The 24606-nt window shown below is 42.7% G+C and overlaps 1 long non-coding RNA gene across 1 annotated transcript in view; it reads right to left on the bottom strand.

Moving 5' to 3' along the window:
• The window catches only part of LOC140689445 (uncharacterized), a 220974-nt gene that overhangs the window by 166673 nt on the left and 29695 nt on the right, over positions 1–24606 (bottom strand). The window contains exon 2 of the long non-coding RNA XR_012064386.1: positions 15935–16058. This is a non-coding gene — a long non-coding RNA (uncharacterized lncRNA). The remainder of the gene's footprint in view (positions 1–15934; positions 16059–24606) is intronic.

The raw sequence follows: 24606 nt of genomic DNA on the forward strand, positions 1-24606 counted from the left end.
TGATAGCTTCAGAACGTCACCGCTTCGCCTACGGACAGCCAGGTAAGACCAGCACGTGGATGGCAACAAACCCCTTGGTCTTTGACTTTACTGTTGTGTCAATGTTTTAATGGCTTTGACATCATCCTGTATACCAATGACCTGATGTCTCCATTTTTAGCACGGGTGGTCTGCAAATTACGTGCAGGGTCTTGTGTCAGGTGCTTTGGAGGGCACCAAGGTGAAGGAGGTGAGAGGCCTGCCTTTGAGGAGGCTATAATCCAGTAGTAAAGACAGAACAGATAAACAATGACCTGGTTATGTTACTGTTAACTGCAGTGTCATAAAGGAGGTACAATGAAAGTACAGTGGGAGTTCAGATACGTCACCAGGAGGTGCTGTCATTAAGCTGAACGTGACCATTGCCTAAGGCTGGATTAGAAAGAGCCCTGATGTCTGCCAGCAGCATAGAGTGGGCGATGCCTGGACCCACTGCTGAGTATTCTCACTCCAGGCCCAACAGGCTCGGTCACCACTGTCTTAGGTGACTCCTCACTCAGTCCCTGACACTTGTTACAGGACTATGACTTCACCTCACATGCTTGCATTTTTCCCAAACTAACTCTCCATTCTGCTTTTTGGTACCAAACATAAACTCATCTCAGTTTTTTGTTTTGTTATTCCTCTTCTGGCAGCTAGTGTTCTCTGAGTAAGGGGAAGGCTTCCTGATGAGACCAGCATGGCATCTGGTCCTTGAAAGACAGCTTTTGGTCACAAAGAAATCAGTATGAATGGATGCACCCCAGCATTCACAGCAGCACTATTTCCAATAGCCAAGACACAGGAGCAACCCAAGTGCTCATCGACAGATGAGTGAATAAAGAAGATGTGGTGTATTTATATCATGGAATATTACTCAGCCATAAAAAGAATAAAATATTGCCATTTGCAGCAACACGGATGGACCTAGAGATTATCATACCAAGTGATGTAAGAGAAAGATAAACATCATATGATATCATTTACATGTGGAATCTAAAAAAAATGACACAAATGAACTTAGTTACAAAATGGAAAGGGACTCACAGACATAGAAAACAAACTTATGTTCATTAAAGGGGAAGGAGGGAAGGATAAATTAGGAGTATGTGACTAACAGATACACACTGCCATATATCGAAGAGATAAACAACAAGGACCTACTATATAGCACAGGGAACTATATTCACTATCTTGTAATAACCTATAATGGAAGAGAATCTGAAAAAGGATAGATATAGATCTATATAAATAGATACATACAGTGATAGTTTCAGATGTACAGCAAAATTATATATATATATGTGTATCACTATAGTTGATAAATCAACTATAGTTCAATAAAAAAAATTAATTTAAAAAACAACAAAAAAGAACTCAGGATGGAGGGAAGAAGGCCCTTCCTGCAGAAGGAGCATCACAAACCAAGACAGAAAAGGGGGAGGAATGTACGTTAGGTTGTTTTCCAGTTTGGCTGGAGCACAAAGTACATAAAAGAAACGTGTGGGAGGGAACATTTTAACAGTCATGTGGGGGTTAACATGGAAGATTTCAAGTATCTGAAATGTGAGGACTTAATTTTCTCGGTAATGGAAAAATAGGAAAGATTTTTTAACCCGAGATCACAAAATTAGAACTCCTCTTCGGGACAAGTCATTTGGTACGACATACAGAATGCTTTAGAGGACAAGGAGAGAGAGAGAGAAACAGAATTAGAGAGACAGTCCTTATGAGAGCTCCTGAAATACTGTGCTGATCTAAATTAGGACCACAAGTTGAAAAAGAGGGGACTCATTATTACTGGCTCAAGGGAGGTGTGGCTGGGCCACATCTTGGCTTTTGTCTCCAATAGCCTAACTTTGTAGAATGCCTTCAAGTTTGTAGGAAGTAAATGGGAAGGGGAAGCAGGTGTGCAAAAAGAAGGAAGAGGGAGAAAGATGCTTCTCTAGACTGTGAAAGGCGTTCCCCTGGACTGTATGGGAGAAAGAGGTCTATGGCTCATGGGGTGATGGGACCAGGGCCCCAGAGAGGACTGGCAGCAAGATCTGGGACAAGCATTTAGGCACCAGAGTCCCCAGCCTCGTAAGATTCCTTCCTCCCATGCATGGCAGGAAGGACCTAAAGGCATCATGCAAACAAGGAAGAGATACAGCTCATCACCACAGATACCTACTAAGCAGAGGCCCCCTCCAGCATCCCCTCAATGCGATGCCTTGGAATTGCACATGGTGTGGCCTGTGGGAGCAGGGGAGGTGGGAGGCCCAGGCGTGCTAACCTTGAATTACCTGCCAACACAGCGGGAACAGGCCTCAAGACAGAAACTAAACTGATTCAAAGAAAATAAAAAGTTCCCTGTTTCTTAATCCACCTGGATTTGTGTACTGAAATACACACACTCTAAACATCTTACATTTTTGTGTTCTGGGCATACAGCAGAGTATGTGCTGAGTAGGCTACACTCAATAAATAGGAGTTCATAAATATAAGCAGATGATATTCAAGATAAATTAAATTTACAAACATATTTGCCCTATAGTACATAATAATGGAAACGTTTGTGGTGGTTTTGCTACTGATAATTGCCTACTTTTTTCTCCGAATATCTGACTTCTTTGTTCTGAAAACCAAATTTCCTACAAATCAAATCCTATCTGCTCATCTGAAAGTTCCTGAATTTTTTGTTTGCGTGTTTTTCTTTTCTTTTTTTAGCTCAAGGTAAACCTAACACCGTTCACAGATGTTAAATTCCAAGAGATAACAATTGGTTGTATTTACCTGTGACATTAACTGTGATAAAAATGGAACTATTCTGCAAAAGTGAAATTTAATTATGGCTTTAAAAGCAACACATATTTAGTTTAAAGAAATCAGGCAATTACTTGCTTTCCTGGCCACATTTCACTTTCTTTTTATTAGTGGTTTGCATCAATTTATATCCGAATTGAGGACATTTGCTGGCAGAACCTGCCCCCAGATTTGTGTTTGTTTACTGACCCATCAATGTCATAGAAGGCCAACTTGTATATTAATTCCTGTGCACTGAGAACATCTGGCAAGTCCCAAAGAGGGATGCACCTGGGAATGCCCTCTCTCATACTGCCTGCCATTTACATGTGGGACCAGCCATTTTTCCATCCAACAAGGACTGAAACCTCATTATGCTAAATGCTGAAAAGAAAAACTAGGGCATTCATAGAAAGTCTTCTTTACGTTTCCAGATTCTGGTTTGGTTATGTATTGGACCAGGGTTCTTACTTGTCTTACAGTAGAGAAGATTGTCTAAGGAATCTGATGAATTTTTATGGCAATGATTTGTACCCATGTTTTAGTGGCACTAAGTTTGCAAAGTGTTTGGGGATCTTTAACCTTGTATTTCTTTTTATCTTTGCAGGGATTCGTGAGCTAAACAGACATGCAGAACAAGCTAAGAGATTTTAAGTGACATATTCCAGGTCATGCAGGTGGCTTAAGGCATGATATTAATGAGCACATAATCCTTCTTCACGCCAGTGGTAGAGCATCTCTCCAAAAGCTCTCATCCTGTCCTCCTTTGGACCCTGGCTGAGGCCACTCATCACTCAACAATTCACCCCACCAAGCAAGCCCAGTGGAAACTCAGTGTCCAAGATACACTGGAACTGAAATAACCCCAAATGATTGTTTGTTCTATGTGTGCCTGCGCCAAGCTTCTCTTAACTATTGTACCCATTGTTGGTACAATCCCAGTCTCAGAGCAGCAGAAAAAGAATCATTCAGCTAGAGTGATGTCAGCAAGATAGTGAAACTGGAGTTCCCAGCGGTCCTCCCCTAGCAGGAACATCAATTTGAATGACTATCCACCTGCATAAAAAACCTGCACAAGAGATAAGAACTCTAGATGAGAGACTACAGCACCCAGGTAAAGCACAGAAATAAGACAAGATGCATATAAGAGAGTAGAAAGGACAGTTTCACATGCCCCAGGTCCGCAAAGCCCAGCACAGAGAAAGACAACTGCCCTAGAGGGGAAGGAAAGTCATATGAATGTCCGAATTCAATGCAGACCCCAGCACTAGGCCCGCCCCAGTGAAGCATCAGGTTTGCCCCAGATCCTGGGGCCCCACAGCCCGAGGTTCCAGGCTAGCACCCAAGACTCCAGGATCCAGGCCAGCCCCTGCGGCCCCAGGCTCACCTCAGCACCCAGCCATCTCCAGTGGGCCCAGGGCCAGGCCGGCTTTCACAGCCCCAGACTACAGGCTTGTCCCTACAGACCTAGGAGCCCAGCTCAACCCAGGCTCCAGACTCGTCCCTGTGGCCTCAGGCTCCAGCAGAACCAGAGTCTAGGCCTTGCTGCGGTCGGTCTCAATGCCAAGGCCAGGCCCCCCGGACTCAGGCTCCAGGCCTGCCCCAGCGACAGGGCAGGACACGTTCAAGTGAGAGAGACAGAGGAGGATGCACAGAGGTCAGGGGCTGTTTCTTAGGGAGGCCACATTTTAGCTGAGATCTGTAGGGTACGGAGGAAGCAGCTTAACATCATATGGAGGGAAAGCACTAGATTCTTCTAAGAGCTTCCTTGGCAGCAATGCTGATATAACTTTTAGGAAGACCATTTGGCAGATCTGCCAAACTAGTCATACCCTACGACCCAAAGCTTAATCTCCAGGTGTGTTTCCAACTGAAACAATGATCACAAAAAAATATGCATAAAGATATTCTTGTGGTGGGAGGGTATAGCTCAGTGGTAGAGCACATGCTTAGCATGCACAAGGTCCTGGGTTCAATCCCCAGTCCCTTCATTAAAATAAGCAAATAAATAAGTTAACCCCCCCAAAAATAAAATGGTTACTACTCAAAAAAATATATATATATATTCATAATAAAAAAAAACAGAAACAACATGTTATCAAGGGACAGTCAAATAAGTTATGCTATGGTTATAATATGCAATATATTCAGCAGAAGAGAAAGTACAAGAACACTAACTTATATTAGCTGGTTACCCAGCTTCTGAAAGAAAAAGGAGAAGGAGGCTCCAATCTTGTAGGAGGCAGACTGGCAGAATTCCAGTCTAGTGGCCTGCAGTTTGGGGAGCTGAAATGCTGGTCACCACACCACGCGAACAATCATGGCGGAAATTAAGAGAAAATGAATGGAATGCACTCAAGTGTCCAGGATCTGTCACAGTAACACGGACTCCAAATCTCACCTGCCCACTTCCAGCAGTGTGGTGCCACGGACTGTCCATTTGGGAGGTTAGTTCAGGGTCTGAGGTCAGCTGGGGGTTCTATGAGTAAAACCTGGCAGGAGTCACCCATGAGAGACACCCAGGGCGCCACAGCCAGAGGGATAAACAAACCCCTTCCAGTGGGAAGAGCCACGACTCAAACACTAACAAGCCCAGTTCATATTCCACAGTGAGAACGAAGGCGGAAGTGTGGTAAGAGTGACGAAGCCAGCAGACGAGAGTGACCAACTAGTTCATGAAGGTGGCCCGGGCCAGTGCAGAAGGCCATGAAACCCTATCAGACAGCAAATGTCATTTGTTTTTTGCCTCAAAAACAAATGAGGGGGTTGCCCCTATAGCTGAAGTTTCCCTTCATTAGGAGAGAGCCCAAGATAGGAAAGGCCCCCCCAGCATGGTGGGATTCCCATCCCTTAGACTGTCTTCAGTCCAGCGTGTGGCTCTGTTCTTACAGACCCTCCCAGGTGAGCCCAAGGCCATCAGGGACTCAGGTGAAGCCTCCTCTTCCCCACCCAAGCCCCGATTCCATCCTCCCCGACAGCACCAAGCTCAGGCCGTGATCACGCAGGGTGCCTTACGGGAAGGGGGCTGTTCTTGCTAAAACTCCGAGCGCAGCTTTCTCCTACAAGCCCGTCAAGAAGTCGCAGTCAGGGCCTGACTAGCCAGAAGGGAAGTCTGTGATGAGTAGGGAAATGCGTCCACGTCTCCCATGGGTGAGGGTTAAGAGACAGCACTTCAACAATGACTTTATTAAGCAGACACATGCCGGCGAGAGGACTCCGGGAGCCTGGAAGAGGGAAAAGTGGATCAGTCAAGTCGCTGACAGGGTGAAGGAGAGAAGTCAAGGTCTTGTCAGCTGAGATCCAGACTGAGTCGGTTGACAGAAAGCCATCCTGCTTCTGGGAGGCATCAGCTAAGAATCTGCCTTCGGAGCCTTTTATTCGGGGGAGATGTGTGCTCTGTACCATGTGGAGAACCAAGAGGGGGAAACTGTCTACCCCCAACATGAGTCCGACAGAGCTTGCTGCCAGCCTTTTGCCATGAAGTTAGGTTTATTGACTATTTTAGTCTTTGTTTCGTGTGAGTTATCTTGCGGAGGGTCTTAGAAGCCCAGGCTCTCCTCCCCCCATGGGGTGGATTCATCTACCAGCTCCCCCAAGTGTCTTCCAGCCAATCAGTGTGCTGAGAGCCTCTGCAGAATAAGCAGCAGCCGTCCCAGCAGGTCCAATTTCTCTCCGTTTCCACTTTCACATCTGCTAAAGGTCAAAAACTAAATTTATCACAACCAAATATAAGTGGATATTGAAAGATAACTTCCCCAGCACATTGTTTTGAAATGGGACGAAGTGGGGAAAGGCTTCCTTCTGGTTTCTGAAAAGTTCACGTTACATTAAAGCACATTACGCTTTTATGTGCTTCTTTCTATCAAAAGATTCTGAAGTACTTAAACAACTTTAATTAAGTTGCTCTGGCATCTCTCCGAAGCAGATCAATATTTTTCATACTTCTTGTTACAGGCTAGGGAAATAAAACCCAGCACCGCCATCGCCCTCCCCAAGCTCAGATTTAACATTCTTTCCCTGAAATATGAAAGAGTTCTCTGGAATTATTTAATTACAAGGGAGTAAAATTTTCCTCCTAATGTGCTTTACCGTTTCTGCTCTGTTGGAGATGAAAAGGAAAAAAACAAAAAACAAACAAAAAAATGCCAGCCCCAGATAAGAATCTGAGAAAATATGATTTTTTTGGAAGCCTGGATATTAAAAGCAAAAAACAAAGTGTATTTTTCATCTCTCAGGCAATATGGGAGGATATCTGACTTTCATTCAGTCTGTAAACAAAAGAAGGATAGCCCTGTTTTCAGAGCCCTAAAAGATAAAAAAAAAAAATTCTAGATTCACAAAAGCCACCGAACCAACTCTTCCCTTTAACAGCATCACCAGCATGAATCAGAAATTGTGGAAGACTGGGGTGGGCGCCGACTTTTTCTCCTGTTCTCTTTGTAGGATAATTGCGTTTCTCTGTGTCTTTTGATAAAAGGATGACATTCTCTACTCTCAACACGTCTGACTGTCCACTGGGAAGAGACTGGGCTTCTGCGGGAACCAGTGGATGGTGGGCTGTCCTCAGGAGGACAGGAGGACAGGAAAAAGGCTGTTCTGCCCTCTCTGAGGTGGCACCATGGGGACTCAGGAAAAAAAATAATCCGGGAGGAAAAAAATCAAGTTAACTACTCGCATTTCTCCACCCCGGGAGCTGCTGTTTGTAGGGAACAAATTGCTACAATAATAGCTACACTTCTGCCACCTTCCTGGGTTCACCTTGGAGATGGACTTAAGCCCCCGAGATGGAGGCTTTTTGCTATTAAAGTGAAAGCTTGAGTGAGTGCCTGCAACTCTCCCTTAATGGCTTTTGGAAATAGAGGCCTTCTGCACTTCCTGCCCCGGAGAGCTCGGAATCGGAGAGCATCTCAGCTGGGCTGTACCCGGACTGGTACTTAAGCAGCAGCTTCACTGCACAAGGCAACAACATCTAATTCTCTATCCCATAAAGGCATAAAGCCAAGGGAGCTGGCAGCCGTCAGGCATGATAAATTCACATTTCAGGCTTACAGTCATGTGCTCCTTGGTAATCCGTTCGGAGATACTTTATCCCAATATCCTCTAAGGTGGTTTTGGTGGAGCTCAGTGACCAAGAGAATGCTGACCTTCTCCCTCTCTGTTCACACGTGCACTGCCAGGAAGAATAACTTTCCCAGAAAGAAGGTTGTTTTTTGACCCAGCATACACAGACGTAACAGGATGAGTTGATGGGAAAGGTAAACCAATGGTAGCTTCTTCTTTCCCTATTGTCACCTCTGGGAAAAAGAAATCAACATTGTGTCTCTAAAGACTCATTTAGTGGGATACTACTCAGCTATAAAAAAGAATAAAATTACGCCATTTGCAGCAACGTGGATGGACATGGAGATCATCATTCTAAGTGAAGAAAGTCAGAAAGAGAAAGAAAAATACCATATGATATCACTTATATGTGGGAAGAACTTATCTACAAAACAGAAACAGACTCACAGACCTAGAAAACAAACTTACAGTTACTGGGGGGAAGGAGGTAGGTGAAGGGATCCATTGGGAATTCAGGATTAGCAGATACTAACTAGTATATGTAACAGATAAGCAACAAGGTCCTACTGTATAGCACAAGGAATTATATTTAATATCTTGTAATAGTGTATAATGAAAAAGAATATGAAACGTCATATATATGTATTGAATCACTATGCTGTACACCAGACATTTAACACATTATAAACCAACCAACTATACTTCAATAAAGAAAAAGATAGAGCTATGATGGAAGAGTATTCAGGAGATTACAGACTTACATATGAAGTTAACTAGCTAATTGATTAGTTAATATTCTACCTTAAATTTACGTTAAGAAATCTACGTTTCTTAAAGGAACGTAGGAATTCTAAGGTGTAGGCGGGATAAGGACATTAAGGAGGCCGCCCGAGAGAATGCATACCCACCTCTGATGCAGTCTTTCCTACATGCAGGGGTAAGGATGCAGCTGGTGTGTGACTGCTGTAGGTGACTTCGAGACTTGCTGTATTAAGGAGAGCCTCGGGGAAGGACTCCTTGGTGGAAACTATGGTTGTTCAAATGAGGCCATTTGAAGGCTTATATTAAGCCAAGGTTCCTGAGTCAACGAACTTACAACAGATTTTAATGTCCTGCCTGCTGTTTTCCAACTGAGCATCCAAAATCACAGTACGTTAATAATCTGAAGTCATGAATGATAATGAGCCATCACAGTGTCCCCAGGCAGCAGAGACAGCTGGAATTCACGGGGCCTCATGGGCTACTGGTCCTTGGCAGCTTCGTGGTGAGCTGGGACCTAAGATGGACTCTGCAGATGGGTGGAGTAGAAGCAGTGAGCTTCACTGCTGTTCCTGTGTTCATCTCCAGCCATCGTGATCAACAGCAACTGAAGCGAATGTGCTTGCTGCTTCCAAACTGGTGTTCTTTTGGATGCCTCTCAGTGCATAGTAGGGGGGGGGAGGGGGGAGTGGAAGAGGGGAGGAGGAGGAGGGCCTTCAGAACTCGTCCTGGGTGGTTGTCCAGCAGGAAATTGGGTAAGTCCACTATCTCACTGACGGAGGCCACCAAGGAGCAATCAAGTGAAGGTGACCTTCAGCCATGACCAGCTTTGAGTAGACTCAAACCAATGACCTCGCAGCGGGAGGCACGAGCCACAGACCATCTTCCCTCTAACAGGCACGTGGTAGATTTAAGCTTGGCAGCTGTTGCATTAAAAACTGTTTGTGCTGCCACTGAAATCCTCTTCCTCCTGCCTCCTTCCCCAGATAATTTTCAGTTACAGCACAGATATTAAAATGGCGCTTTAAAAAATTAAAAGACAGTTCTGGAAAAAAAAAGAAAGACCATATACATGTAGAATTAATTGCTGTATATGCTTCTAATTACCAAGAGGCTTTATTTTATTTCTGTCACAGCAGAAAGAGCTTCATCAGGAGGAATTCATGTGGAGATCTAACCATGTCCTAGTTATTTTGTGTTTAATATGCTTGAGACGTTTAATTATTTGGATTAATTCATTTACCATTAAACTGCCCAAAGACTTGGATGTGTTCTGCCCTGAGAGGCTTGTCAGCGTGTGAGCTACACAGGCCCGGCCTTAAGGGAGTCTGTGGAAAAGGAGTCCAGCATCGAGGGGGCAAAACAGATGCAGATTCAAATCCTGGCTCTGTGACTTGCCAGTTTCCTTGCAAGAACTCCTTGTGATTTTTCTCATGTTCCTTCTGTGAATGAGTTTACCGCAGTGCTTCATCCTAACCCTCGTTACCTTTGTGACCTACCAGGGACTACTGCAAAATCTCTAATATGCTTTTACGATCCAGTAACTAATGTCTGCAGGCTGGCTTATTATATGTTAAAGATAAGCATTTTTCAAAGAAAAACATGAGTATTACCGTATTTCTGATTAAAACTAATGGTGGATTAGGTACAAGCAAGCCAAGTTGTTAGATATCCTGACAGTGACTAATAGAAGTCTGTGTGTTTATGTATCTTTTAGTGAATTATATATACTGCACTGTAGGTACAGGTGGCAAACGATGCAATTTATCTCCTATTTTCTTTAATGGTCTGGCCCATAAAAATAGGTCAATGATGAAGAGGCCTTCTTGGAATGATAACCTAGAAACAAAACTTCCATACAGACACTCAAATGTAACTCAGCATCCAAAGGGAGCAATAGACCCCTTGACTGTGGCCTAGCCTGAAGTTACTACAGACTTGTACATCATCCTGGGAAGATCCTTGTACGTTTCCCACATCCCCAGGTCACCAGTTATCATGAGAGTTGCACACAAGAAAGGGTCCCTGACATGCTGGTCTTTCAATATCTGAGCTTCAGGAAGAGGGCTTCCAAGAATTGATGGCACTATGGATGATCACTCTGGACAACAGAAAACTGTGAAAGGCAAGTTCAAGAGCAGCTCCTCCTTGTCTTCTATGCACCAGATTGGGGAAAATGCCAGAATTTCTTAACATCCTGGAAGAGGTGCTATCCTTGACCAATTTAACTATTCTGTCCATGAATACCTTGGGGCACAGCTCAGACATCATAAACTGGCCTCTTTGGGATTAGAAATCCCTAGAGCCCTAAATGGGAGAGAATGCTGGAATTAAGACAGGTGTCCCTCCTCGTTCATGGTATCTGTTACGCAATTGCTCACCTTAACCTCAGATCCCTAGGGAAATAATATTGGCAACAATGACTAGCACACGAGTCCAAAGTAGTTTTTGAAAAGTTAGTTCATGTAACCCTCACTACATTATGTCATGTCTCCCCTGATTTGCCTGTTCTCTTCTTCGGCACAAGCCTTAAGCACACGTGACTCAGCTTTGTTCTACCTGAAAAGAGAAACAGCCATCCCTGGTCCTCAACCTAGCCTTGTTCTGCTTCACTAACATTCTCTCTGTGCCAGTCTTGCTAACATTTTTCTAAAGTCTGTAGATATGCATTGTCCAATAGAGTAGCCACTAGCCACCTGTTATTATTTAAATTTGCTAAATTAAATGCAATTAAAAATTCAGTTCCTCAGACATACTAGATACGTTTCAAGTACTCAATTTGTCTGGAAAGAGCCATATGTCCGCTGATGACTATTGTAGAGAACAGTACAGATACAGAACGTTTCCATCAACTCAGAAAGTTCTATTGAACAATGCTGCTCTATGGTGAAGAACCAGTTATTGCTTATATGGTTGTTTTGTTTTTCCATTCTATCACAAATTCTTTTGGATCTACACTCTATTCAAGAATTTCTCTTCAGGCTACAATAAGGTAACAAGGACTATATTTATTCTTTGGTCTTAAGCAACTAGAAAACTAGAAAAAAATATACATGAAATATGTTTTGAGTTTTCAGGCGCTGGGGAAGAGGCAGGACAGAATTCCTCTGAAAAAAAAATGAAACAAAAAGAAGTGAGTTCTATGATTGACCCAGCTTATGCTCAGTGACCGTTTCCAAGCCTCAGCAAAGAGAAGTCTACACACAGCCTAGAAGTCTCCAGGAGTCTCTGTAGAGAAGATAGGTATTACAGTAAATAGAGGCCCGTGATGCTGGAATGTGTGAGGTATGGTACCAAGAGAGGTGACAGCATATTGAGAGAGAAATCCAGATACTTATAAAGAAGTCCCTTCACATCTTTGGATGATTGCTGATCTGTACATGCATGACAGGAAGCTACTCAGGGCTAGAGAAAGAACCACTGAAAAAATATGCCAAAAAAGAATTCCCAAAGAGGGCTGTAATCGGAAGCGGAAAAAAACATATAATACATATGCAGTCCAGTCCTCAGAAGGGTACCACCTTAGTAGGGGATATAAATTAACCCAAGGCTAAAAGACGCTCTGGATCCACGCTAACAAAACTTTAAAACAATCTTTAAAAAGATCTACCTTCTCCTAAGTAGCCTAACTGAGTGTCAGAACTCAGTTTTAAAGAAAATTTGGCCTGCCAAAATATAAAATTTATGGTATATGACATCCAATAAAAAAATCACCACATATGCCAAGAAGCATGAAAATGTAACCTCAAATCAATCCATTCAAACAGACCACCAAATGACACACACGATGGGATTAGCAGACCAGGATGCCTAAAGAGCCATCATACATACGCTTCAGAGAATCAAAAAAATAGAGGAAAATGTAAATATGATGTGGAAAGAAATGGAATATATAAAAGTAAACCAAATGAAACCTTTAGAGATTACAAACAAAATATCTAAAATGAAAGACACACATTGGATGGAATGAACAGCAGTTTGTACACTACAGAAGAAAGATCAGTGAATTTGAAGACATAACAGTAGAAACTATCCAAAATGAAACACAGAAGAAAAATGACTGAAAGAACAAAAGGAGTAGAAGATTAATGACATGTGGAACAATATCAGGTGGTCTAAGAAACATATATTAGGAACGTTAGCAGGAAAGAAGAGAAGAGAAAAAAATTGATGAAAATAATGGTCAAATTTTTTTGTCAAATTTGATGAACACTTAGAACCCAATGAACCAAAAATCTCAATGAAATCCAAAACAGAAGTTACAAATAAGACCACACCAATACACATCACAATCAAATTGCTGAAAACCTATAATGAATAGAGAATCGTAAAAGCTTTCAGAAATAAAAAGAACAAAAAGAAAGGAAAGGAACAAAAGAGAATTTAACCAGATTCCTCTTAAGAAGCTATGTCAGCCAGAAGACAATGCAGCAATATGTTTAAGTGCTGAAAGAAAACAAAAAAGTCTACCCTTGAATTCTGTAATGAGGAATCTTCCATGTACTCAGTAAGTATTCCGTACGTGTTAGGCTCTGTGTGGAACACAGGGTTCCCCAAAAATGAGCACGACTCAACTCCTAGGATAAGGCTCCCAGTATAACATATGAGAGAAGAGGAGGACACACATAATGAATATTTGCTTAAGTCTGTTTACAGTCGGAAGTGATGAGAAATGATTTACATCTGAAGAATGGGAGGAAGGAAGCAGATGAGCTGTCCTGATCACGAAGATCTTCATGAGTGAGGATGCACTTGAATTTGTCGTAGAGAAGCCACAGCGGAGCAACCCAAACCCACTGGCACAACAGTGAACTTAATGGTAAGAACTCAACGTCTTCTATTGTTTGTTTGATTGTTTTTAGGAAATGAATTTCTACAAAAGCTTCTGGGATCTGGGGGGAGAGGGGTTAAAGAATGGGCGTTAAATCTTCCCCTTCCAACATCTCCCCAATACTCCAAATGCACTCATATTTCTGATTCCCAAGTAAGTATGATATCCATGGCTAAAAGCCCAAGAATAATGTTCTTTGTGCAGATTAGACCTCTGTACCGTAGAATCACGGGGTGTTAGGAAGGGACGATCCTTAGAGATAAGATGATACCAAAATTCTGCACATACAGCAATGAGGGATGGACATTTTTTTCCTAGGCCATGTGGCTTTGTGGGAACTGGGGGCTGTTGGAGGCAGCTCTGACACTCCATGCACTTTCCCTCATGCCATCGCGCCTTCCCGGGCACAAGAGAAATGAACACGGCATCGACTGCAGCTGCTGTCCCTGCACGTAATTAACAAACCCAACGGAGTGATCTGCGTGACAGAGTGACAGCTTTAATCTAAACATACAGGCATATCTGGACATGAATGGTGAACTGAGGGCAAGGCCACTAGGCATCTATTTACAGGAACCTTCTGGGAGATAGAAGAAGCCTTCTGGGAAATACAATGTGATTAAAAGGGAGAGAAAAAAATGGAGGCAGAGGGAAATCAACTCATAAATGTTAAGCCATCATTGAAAAGAGTAAAATACTAGGTTATCACTAAGATAATTCAGCTCTTAGTAACTAACACCCACATCCCAAGAAAAGTAAAAGCCCCAAGATGAATGTCAGTAAAGTGTCAGTGTGACACTGAGAGCAGAACTGGCCATGACCATGGCACTGGGGAGGGTAACAGGGACGAGGACGACCTTCACAGCAGACCTGCTGGTTCTCTCAACATCAGGGTTACCTAGAGTTTTAACAAATACCATAAAATAAGGATTGGACCCACACATCTAACCAGCAAATGGGTTCCAACGCACATAAAATGAACCAAAAAACAATCCCAGAAATCTTCAATAAGACACATAGTGGCGTGTCCTTGTTTTTTTTTTAAAAAATCAAGTCTGAATACAGGACAGATTTACTTTTAAACTGACTTCTGGAAGCCTCACTATCTCAGAGCTCTTTCTCCCCATCTCCTCTCCCCTTATTTTCCGGTTCACGTACAGAAATTGATCTTTTGAAATTAAGCCTGTTGTTTGTTCGTTTTTTAGAACAGTGGTTCTCACATGTTAGCGTGCAGTGGAATCGCCTGGAGGGCTGTTTAAGCCAGGATGCTGGGTTCAAACACACAGTTTCCCGTGCAGTGTGTCTGGGGTGGGCCTGAGTCCCGGCATGGCTAACAAGTGCCCAGGTATGGCTGAGGCTCTCTGGTGAGGAGCAGCACTGTTGGGCAGCTGTCCCCATCCTCCAGCTCCTGGCACAGCTTTTCACATTATTAAACAGAATAACAGGTGGACAACGATTGCATTTGCCTTGTTCCCTGTAGTTCAGGCAGGGCAATGAGAAAAGGCTCAAAAAATATTTGTCACATAAGTAAATGAACAGGTAAATGAATGGTTGAGTTGTGAATGAATAAATGAATGGATGAATAAAAGCATTTGCTTTCTTGGGTGCTTCAAAACCACTTAGAACAACCCTAAACATAACAAAATGAAACTGTGCATGAGCAAGAAACCCAACCAAAATGATTCTATTCCCAGAACAAAGAAAAAGAATATTCTAAAGATAAATGCCCCATTAGGCCTTTCAAACCACGGAGAACAAATCCCTGGTACCTGTCAAAGGATCACATTTTCCCTACCTACAGGCTTTAAAAGTTTAAACACTCAGCATCAGTCTCAGAGTAACTTTCTGCATACTCAACGGACTAGTTTACGATTTTTAAATCCGAATATTCATAAATCTTTAAAACAAGGACACCCTTCTAATTTAAAAAGATAAATCGCACAAGTGCATGCATGTCTTCTCCCTCCCGTAACCCGCTAAGCTATAAACCCACAAAGACAAAAGGTTTGAGGTCAGCGATGATCTAGAGGATGGAAAACAGTGGCCGAGCGGCAAGTGCCTTCGCACAGCAGAGAAAGCTGGACCCTGGTGAATGCAGACAGGTAAAGGGACAAGCAGCAGGCAGACCTATGCGGAGAGCACAGGGGGCCAGCCCAGGAATGGGAGGCCCAGCCACCTCCGCCAGCCAGGGTGGGAAGTGAGCTTAAAGCAGGAGGAATAAAGGAAGTTGAATAATGTGAAGTTTGACGTACGTACTGTCATCCTTTCCGACACCGTGCTATCAATTCACGTTCAATATCTCACCACTGTCACGAAAGATACAGACCAAGTCAAACAGGAAAAGGAACCAAGTGGAGACAGGAATCTTTTTTTCTTTTTAAGGCATAGATGATCTTTAGAGATATGAGAGACAATGCTGTGTGAAACAAATCCAGAAAGTGTAATAATAATCGTTTAAAAGTTCTTTTAGAACTGACTTACTTTTGGATTGAATCGTAAGGGTCCCATCGCAGAGCTGATGGGTGTTTTGAAGAATCGAGTCAGGCGCTGCTGTCACTTGTCCATCTGGGGCCCGGGTGATGTCTGCCCCTCATGCCGTGATGCCCTGTGGAAACATCCACACGTTCAGTCAGGGGACATACCGCTGGACCGCCACATTGATCTCAAGCATGCAACACTACTAGACTTGTCAACCCAGACGACTGATTTTGAGTTTAACATTGGCATTGCATCCACAGCCAGTGCGAGGCAGAGTTGTCAAAAAGACAAGCTCGTTGCAACTTATGGAAGCATCCAAGATTCTTCAGGTAAACGTGGACCATCTTTATGTGACAATAATGATCAAATGCATCATCACTATTTCCAAAAAGAAAAATGAGTACCTAAATATAGAAGGCCATATGATTATAAATAATTAAAAGATAGCAATATACTGGGATTGGTGTCAGCCACGGTCTTAGTTGCTTGAACCCTAAATCCCTCTGGAATTGTCATTTAAGACGATGGCTTTCTAAGATTGCTCCAAGAGAAAGCCCCTGTCAGCTGGTGGCATCCTGTAAGTGTTGAGCTCACCTATACCCCTGAGCTCTGTATACCTGCTTTCCCCCTCCCTGCCTCCCTCTCTGCCAACCTGAATCCCAACTATCAACCAATGTTTAGTTCAAGCCCCTTTCCCTTCGAGAAATGTTCCTACAATAACTATTCAAAGATTCCTCATCGTCTTCTGTATAAAAATCTAGACTTCTTAGTAAGACATCCTACACCTTTTGTAGTCAGGTTTCAGCTTTCCTGTTCAACTTAATTCTTCATCACTACTTCCCCTCTTCTCCCAGCACTCCAGGCCTGGGGCAACATCCTGCTTCCTCAGACCTCTGGGCCTTTGCACATGCTGCTCCCCCTCTCATCCTTCAAGCATGGCTCAGTCAGCTAGTTGAATGGTCCACCACCTACTCTCATCGCTTGCCTTTAAAAAAAATCCCGTTCTATCCATAAATAACCATTATTTACTGAGCATCTATGACATAGCAGACCCTGCAGTAGGAGTTGTACTTACATTCCTTCTGTTCATCACTGCAAAGTTTATGTGGTTCATAATACTATCCCTATTTTCCAGAAGAGGAAGGCAAGGCTTAGAGAGGTTTAGTAACTTGTCTAGGTTTATCTACAGCACACTGAAAAACTAAGATGTGAACGTAGTTGATTTTACTCCAAAGCCCATCTAGAGTTTTGTCCTTAGGACCATGAACTGTTCTTACAGATGAGTGCACGATTACAAACTCAGCAAGGCAAGATCCATAACGAGCATCTCAGCATTGCATCTCCCTCACACGTCACAGTGCCTGCTACACCATATACTCTGTCTCATGCACACACACACACACACACACACGATTTGGATACCTCACGTAGGGCCTTGGAATCAAACTCTGCTGGTTTTGAACTTGTATTATTACCCAGACAAATCTCAGACCTTTAAAAAAAAAAAGTCAAGAGCTGTGTCTTTCAGTTTGCGATCTCTCTGTATGGTTAGCATAACATCTGGCACATACTTGATGCTTTAAAGTGCTGCTTTTGTTGCCCTCGGGAAGAAAAAGAGATGAACCTTTTCACTAAATTGTACAAAAAGCTAGGGTATCATTTGCTTGAGTAACTCTGGTTTCTCCCTTCAAGTGAAACATGTGTCGGGCTGTGCAGATTTGAAAGCCGTCCGACAGGGACTGGCCTAAAGGATACACTGGCACCAAGGGCAATTCTGCCAGGTTGTTAGCTCTGTGGTTTCCCATGATGTGAACAATTCAGAAAAAGCCATACCTGTTCCTCAAAGCCAGTGGGGACCAGGCTATGGGTGAGAGAAAAGCATGAACATTTTAAGTATGGAAATTAGAGGTTCTGGCATCCCTGGGGGCTAAAAAAAAAGGACATGGCTTTTTAGAGCCTACGGGAGCTGCTGCCAAATGTCTTTCGCCTTGAAACAAAAACTACCTTCAAGCCTCAATAATTACCACTGAGCTGTGCGAGCCCCAGGAATCCTTCCCAGCCAAGGAGCCCCACAGGGAGATAAAATTTACATTTATAATCATTTACCTTCAGGACCAAGCTTCACACACATAACCTTGGGGTTAGATCTTAAACCTGAGGCTGGACTTTTCCACTTTCCCATATCAACCCACGTAAGAGAAAGACAAGCAATATTCCCTTTTAACTTAACAGAGGATGTTCAGAGGGAAAGTCTTAAAAGAATAGAAGAGCTGATATATCAGAAGAAAGACTGTCTTTGGAGTACCATGTAACCTGGTTTTCTAGAACTTTGTAATCCCAAAAATGAGCTGGCTGTTTTTCATCTGATCTCCGGAGGACTCTCCAGACTCAAGAGAGACACGGTTCTCAAATCCACCTGATCCTCTTTGCTTATCTGAGCAGAATCAAAACACACAGAGGCCTAAATATTTGGCCAAACAAGAAAAGTAGCCAGGCAAACAACTAAAAAAGATAGATTAAATTGCCTGCCTTTTCTCCCGATAAAGACACCATCTTTATTGTCACTGAAAACATTCATCAATGTTATTCATGTCTGATTAATTCAGAGTAAGTCCCAGTTTTCTGTTTTTGATCCCGTTGGTTTATGAATTCAGAATCATTAACAAACTGTGTGTCAGGGCTTTATGTTTTTATTTCCTTTTCTCCCTGGAAAAAAAATTAATGTCATCAGTCCCCGTTGATTTAGCCGCCTTTCACCCAGAAAAGAGGCCCCCAAAAGCAAGAAGACTGTCAATGGAGATACCTGATTGTGGCGTGAATAGTGGATGGAGTGGGCGTGGCCAGTTAGAGCAGGTGGGGCCAGGGGAGCGTTCAGCCCTGTCTTCCTATTGGGATGCGCCGACAGTGGGAAAATTTAATTGCCCCTCCCTCCTTCTTTAAGTGTGACATGGGTAATGTATTACTGCCAAACTTCGTGAGAACGTTAAGAAACATCATTCCAGCTGTTAGAGTCAGTGAGAAAAGCCATGAGTCTTGTCAAGTCCTTTCGCTGCTTCACAGCGTAAAACTGTCACTTCGTTAATTAGACGAGCGTGTTGCCACGCAACTCCAGCACGCGCTCACTCTCCATCACTGATCTTTGTCAATTTGGGTAATAAAATAGCAATTTAATAATCCCCCCTCTCACATTAGGAACTGTTTTATGATGGAATTTCAGTTTCCTGGTGCACTTGATTAATCAGTCTGGGGAGGTCTTAAATAGATATATTAGGAGTTTAATTAAAAGGCAGCCTGCAAAGAAACCAACTGAAAGGAAGACACTGTTCAAAGAAAGCAAGTTCAAGTGACTATGTGATAAAACTAAATATTCTAGGTAATCGGTTTGTGAGATGAGCCTTGAGCGAAAGGTGGATGAATAAACTCATGAGGGGAGGGGGCGGCACCATAGAAATCTCATGTTCTGTCTCTGCAGTTCCACAGAAGAGCTCTGTTTCCTGCCCACCACCTGTTCAACCCCCACCTCCCACCTGCCACAGCCCCCTCCTCCCACCACCGGCAGTGACTCAGGTGGCCCCAGAGCCCCTCTGAAACCCTGTGTATGGTACCCAGTGATAATCCTTCTTGTGTCCACTGGCAACAAAAACTGAAGTATCTCTCTTCCGTACTGTGAAGGGATGCCATAGGAGATTCAGACATAACCCAACACCTCTCCCACGGAGTGGAATCTTAGGCATAAAGAGGGTAAATGTTAGAAACTTCTAGGCATAAATAAAACAGGGGGGGAAATGGCTCCATCTCTGTGCACAAGAGGCTGGTGGGGAGCAGCAGGATGAACTAGAAAGTTCACTAGTGCAAAGCCAAGAGAAAGGGGTTCCGCTTCCAGCTCTCCCACTAGTCAGAACGAATATCCCTTTCAACTGATCAATCAACTGAGTGATTTCAGGCAACTGTTTCTCTCTCTCTCTGCTTCAGTTTTTCTCATTTATAATATCTCATATCCTTTCCACCTCAGACACCCCTGGACTCTCTATGCTCTGCCTTTTCACTCCCCTGCCCCACTCTCTGATCCCTCCCCCTACCCACCAGTGTGGTTTTGACAAGAGCTTTAGGGTCTTGATAAATGCTGGAGAAGAAAAGGGGCAGGGGCTTCCACTTTAACTAGGAAAATATGCTCAGTACAGCCTTACTAATAAAATTAGCCAGGGAAGCCATAAGGCAGTACCATCACATTCCTAAAGGGAAATATAAATCATATATTGCCATAAGACCAAAACTCCATTAAGATAAAAAAAATAATAGCTAGGTTAAAAGAAAAGGTCACATAATTCAAGCAGCTCTAAAAAAAATCAGAGAATCTTTTTAACCATTGGAGTAGAATAAAATCAAGGTCTGCATTAACATCAAATTCTGTGAGCCCCTGAATAGGAACTAGATAATGTTGGCTGACCTTAGCCTAGCATTGACCCAGAAATACACAGCCCACAGTTTGGGGGGAAGTGTAAATTTATCCAGGCATCAATACATTTCCATGGTACCTGTCACTAAAGAACTTGTCTTTTCTCTTTACTCCTTACTCTCTACCCACTGAGAGGTTGTGCATAGTAATTAATTTCAGCTTATAAATAAGTGTTCTTGTTATATACGATTTTGGAGAATCTCACATGTACATAATTGGATTAATTATAATCCTCAGTTCATGATCATCGTCAGTGATTCACACATGACATTAGTTCATTCATTTATGAATTTTAATAATAAAATAAACATTTCAGAATGCACCATGCAACCCAATAATTAAAACTCTGACAATAACTTTTATCTACTTATATGCTCCCCCAATCCTGTTCTCCCATCTCCCATTCCACCTCAAAATATATACAATCCCAAACTTTATACTAGTTATTCCTTTTAATATTTAACAGTTTTAGAAATATATGTATGTCTAAATAACATCTCAGTTGGTTTTACTTGTTTTTGAATTTTGTAAAAGAATATTATGCTGTTTATAGTCTTCTGGGATTTGACTTTTTTTCATTTCCATTAAATTAGTAAGATTCAGTCATGTCTTAGTGAATACATGGGGTTGATTCAGTCCACTGCTCTGTAATAGTTCATTGCTTGAATATGCGATGATTTAATTATTCCTTCACTTAAGGTTGCTTTCAGATTTTTACTATTATGAACTGCAATGATGTGAACTTTTTGTTTCTGTCTCCTGGTGATCCTAGACAATTATTTCTCTTTGGTAGACACCAAAAAGCTGAATTGCTGGGTTTTAAGACATACAACTGTTCAACTTTCCAAGACAATACCTTATTTTCCAAATACATTTTACCAATTTATTCTCCTACCAGCAACTGATAAGAGATCTTATTGATCTGCATGCTCTTTAATATTTGGTATCTTCAGACATCCAAAATTTTAATCAATGAAATGAGTAAAACATGTTATGTAATTATGGTCTTATTTTGTAGTTCCCTCATTACTGATGAAGTTGAGTATCTCTAAATATGGCCTCTATGCAGTGGCCATAAATACATTTCCTCCTGTGAAATGGTATTTTTCCCATTTTAGTATTGCATTATAGAAGTTCTTTATCCACTAAAGAGATAGTGACTATCCTTTGTTAACTGTACATGTGACACGTATACTTTTCTAAAAGAAAAGCATCCACACGTGTGACCGTTATCCACACTGTGGTCCACAGGGCACTTTGCAATTCAGCCCTTCCCAACTCTTACACCATACCTCCTCCCTTTTTCTCTCACTCTGTTCTAGTGACAGTGGCATTTCTTCTGTTCACTGAATACACCGAGCTTATTCCTGCCTTTGATGATCTGACTTTGTCGCTGCCTCCACCTGGGATACTTTCCCCCCAGACACCTGCACGGCTCACCCTGCAATTCATCTCATCTCTTCAGATGTCACTTGCTCTCAGAGGCTTTCTCTGACCACGCTATTTCCAAGAGCTCCTCTTTTTCCTATTGTCACCTTCTCTTTCCATATCCTGCTTTATTTTACTCCAAATTCCTTACACAGCATTAAACCATATATTTATTTACGGAAGTGTTCATGATCTGTCTACCTAATTAGAAACGGCAGGCCCTTCCCTGTTCTTCCCTATACACTCAGTGCCCAGGACAACGTCTGGCCCATAGCAAGTACTCAATAAATATCTGTTCCAAGAAAGAAATATTGAGAAAAGTATTGTATCAGATCAATATATTCCATTAAAACCTGCCCCTGCTCTGAGATTTAGTTATTCCCCCTCTTTTTACACAGCCTTTTGTTAATCCCTTTCTGTAAGATAAAAAAGAAAACTAAGTAATTTCAATAAATCGAAAGAAATTCAAGGCAAGTTTAGATTTAAATATTAAAAGCATCAATCAGAATAAGCCCCAATGTTTCAATAAGCTTAACGGTTTTCTTGGTACTTTCTTATACATTGTCTCACTTAACCCTTGTAACTGTCTTTATTAGTGTCTCCACTTTGTATATAAGAAGAGCAAACCACCACAGAGCTGGGGACCTGGGTAGCTTCACGCTGCTAAGAAAGGACACAGGCGAGATTAGAAGCTCTGTTTATCAGACCGCTCATTAAGAGTTGCTCATGTATCACTGAGCTTCCAAAACTCACCTGAACCCTGTCTACCCTGATGGTGCCAGGTTCAACGTAAACCAATTTCACAGTGACATTCCCTGGCTCACGTTACGAAAAGGTATATTCTTTTTAAAAGTCAAACTGCAATTGGAAAAAGAGTTTCTGAAAAAAGAAAACTCTGAGAATGAGCCAGAAGGGGGAGTTTGATTCTGAGAATACAAGGCAGGGTACCAGGGCAGGGGTACGACATGGGTGTCAGGCAGAGGAGACCCGCCGGGATGGGCACGCTTGGAGCCCTCCTGCTGCAAAGACCAGCCGGTGGGCCAGTAGCCAAATGACTTAATACAGAGCGACAGCTGTAAAGGTTTAGCTTATGGGCCATATACAGTCTGAGTATTTTAGCTGCAAGTTTTATCTTATCTTGTCTTTGTTTTGCATTAGTCCAGTGCCAACAGCTTGTTTTTTATTTTAAACTAGTTTTAAGTATCTCACACTCAGAGGTGTCCCATAAAAGTCTGAGCTTCTTAGCTTCCTTTGAAAAACTGCGAGATAAGGGAGAGGGTAGAGCTCAGTGCTAGAGGTCCTGGGTTCAATCCCCAGTAGCTCCACTGAAAAAACAAATAAAACCTAATTACCTACTCCCCCCTCCCCCCAAAAAAACTGCAAGATAGAAAGATAGCTAGTTCACCACGTAAAATCCTGACGAACTGTAACACGGTGTGGCAGTGCCTTGCTTATACAGGGCTTGCAGTTTGCTGTATTCCCCATTATCTTCTCATAAATTCCCCCTTTCTGCTTTGCTCACCTACACTGTGTGCCTGGCCTCTGTAGATATTGGAGTCTGTGACCTCTGATTTAGGGATTTCGAGCTACACAAAGCAAGTATGAGGAACCAGACAACCATCAATGAGATGAAGTTGTATAAATGGGCTGTCGGAACCCGAATTCTCAAACTAAATACCTTTTGTTTGGGGAGAAAAAGCCCCTTTGAAAGAAAAGTGTGTTCCTAATAAATGCATTGCAGTGAGGCTAGATCAGGAGCCGAAAGAGCCACTCGCCTGGTAGGGCGGATGCCACAGTGAAGCCTGCTGCCCGGATGTAGGGGCTGAGAGCGCTTCTTATGAACTGCTTCCCCCAAGTGTCTTACCCAACAGCCTCAAGTAAAGTCTCGGACGAAGATCTTCAGAGGGACATTATGATACCTTATTTATGAAGGGTGGGACACACGGTCCAAAATACAGATCAACCATTTCTGCAGAGCCATGAGGAAATGGGGAACAAGAGAGGAGAAAAGGGGAAACCACCAGGGATGTTTAGCAAAGACAGGGTGCTCTTGTGAACGTCCCTGGGTTACTTAGGATGACGGCGGGCGCTGGGTGTTGCGAAAGAGAGAGCGGTACTTGCAGCAGGAGATCTCTGCTCTGCTCCCCACGAGAAATACAGCAAGAACCTTCTCACTCCTTCTCCCCCAAAGAGGCAGAGTCGGTTATGTTAAAGGTGTGTTTAGAAGAAGACCTAGCCTGTGCTCAACTTGGCCTCTTGATACTTAACTTCAGTCTTCCTGCAGGGAGAACGCATCCTGGTACATTCCCCACCAGGGGATGGGTTTGCAAATTCAGGCTCTGTCTACAACAGGCGAAGCCTTTGAGTCTGGGGGAAGACGTTCAGTTCAGGGGTGAATAACAGATGTCCACTATGACCGCACGTTTAAAATTACTGTCTCCAATTAGCAATATTATCACTTTTATTTCCACTTGTTTATTCTGTATGTTTCAAGGCCTTATAAATGGGGGAGGGGATAAAAAGTGTCACTGGTAAGAACCATAGATAATAATGCTGAGAAAGAAGTGAAGGAATGGACAAGCAGTTTTCTTTCTTCGCCTGGTGTCTAGATTTTCTCTTGGGTAACTGGAAGCTTTTCAAACAGATGGGCTCCTGGATGAATTGATATTTCATTTTCCTTTGAACCCTGGGGTTCTCTAATTGCATAATAAGATGTAGCACTGGTAATCGATATGTTTTCCAGCTCCATAAGGTACAGTGAAAAGAGATGGAATCCATGACCCTATTAACA

This window comes from Vicugna pacos, chromosome 26 (assembly GCF_048564905.1).
Source record: "Vicugna pacos chromosome 26, VicPac4, whole genome shotgun sequence".
NCBI classification, from domain to species: Eukaryota; Metazoa; Chordata; class Mammalia; order Artiodactyla; family Camelidae; genus Vicugna; species Vicugna pacos.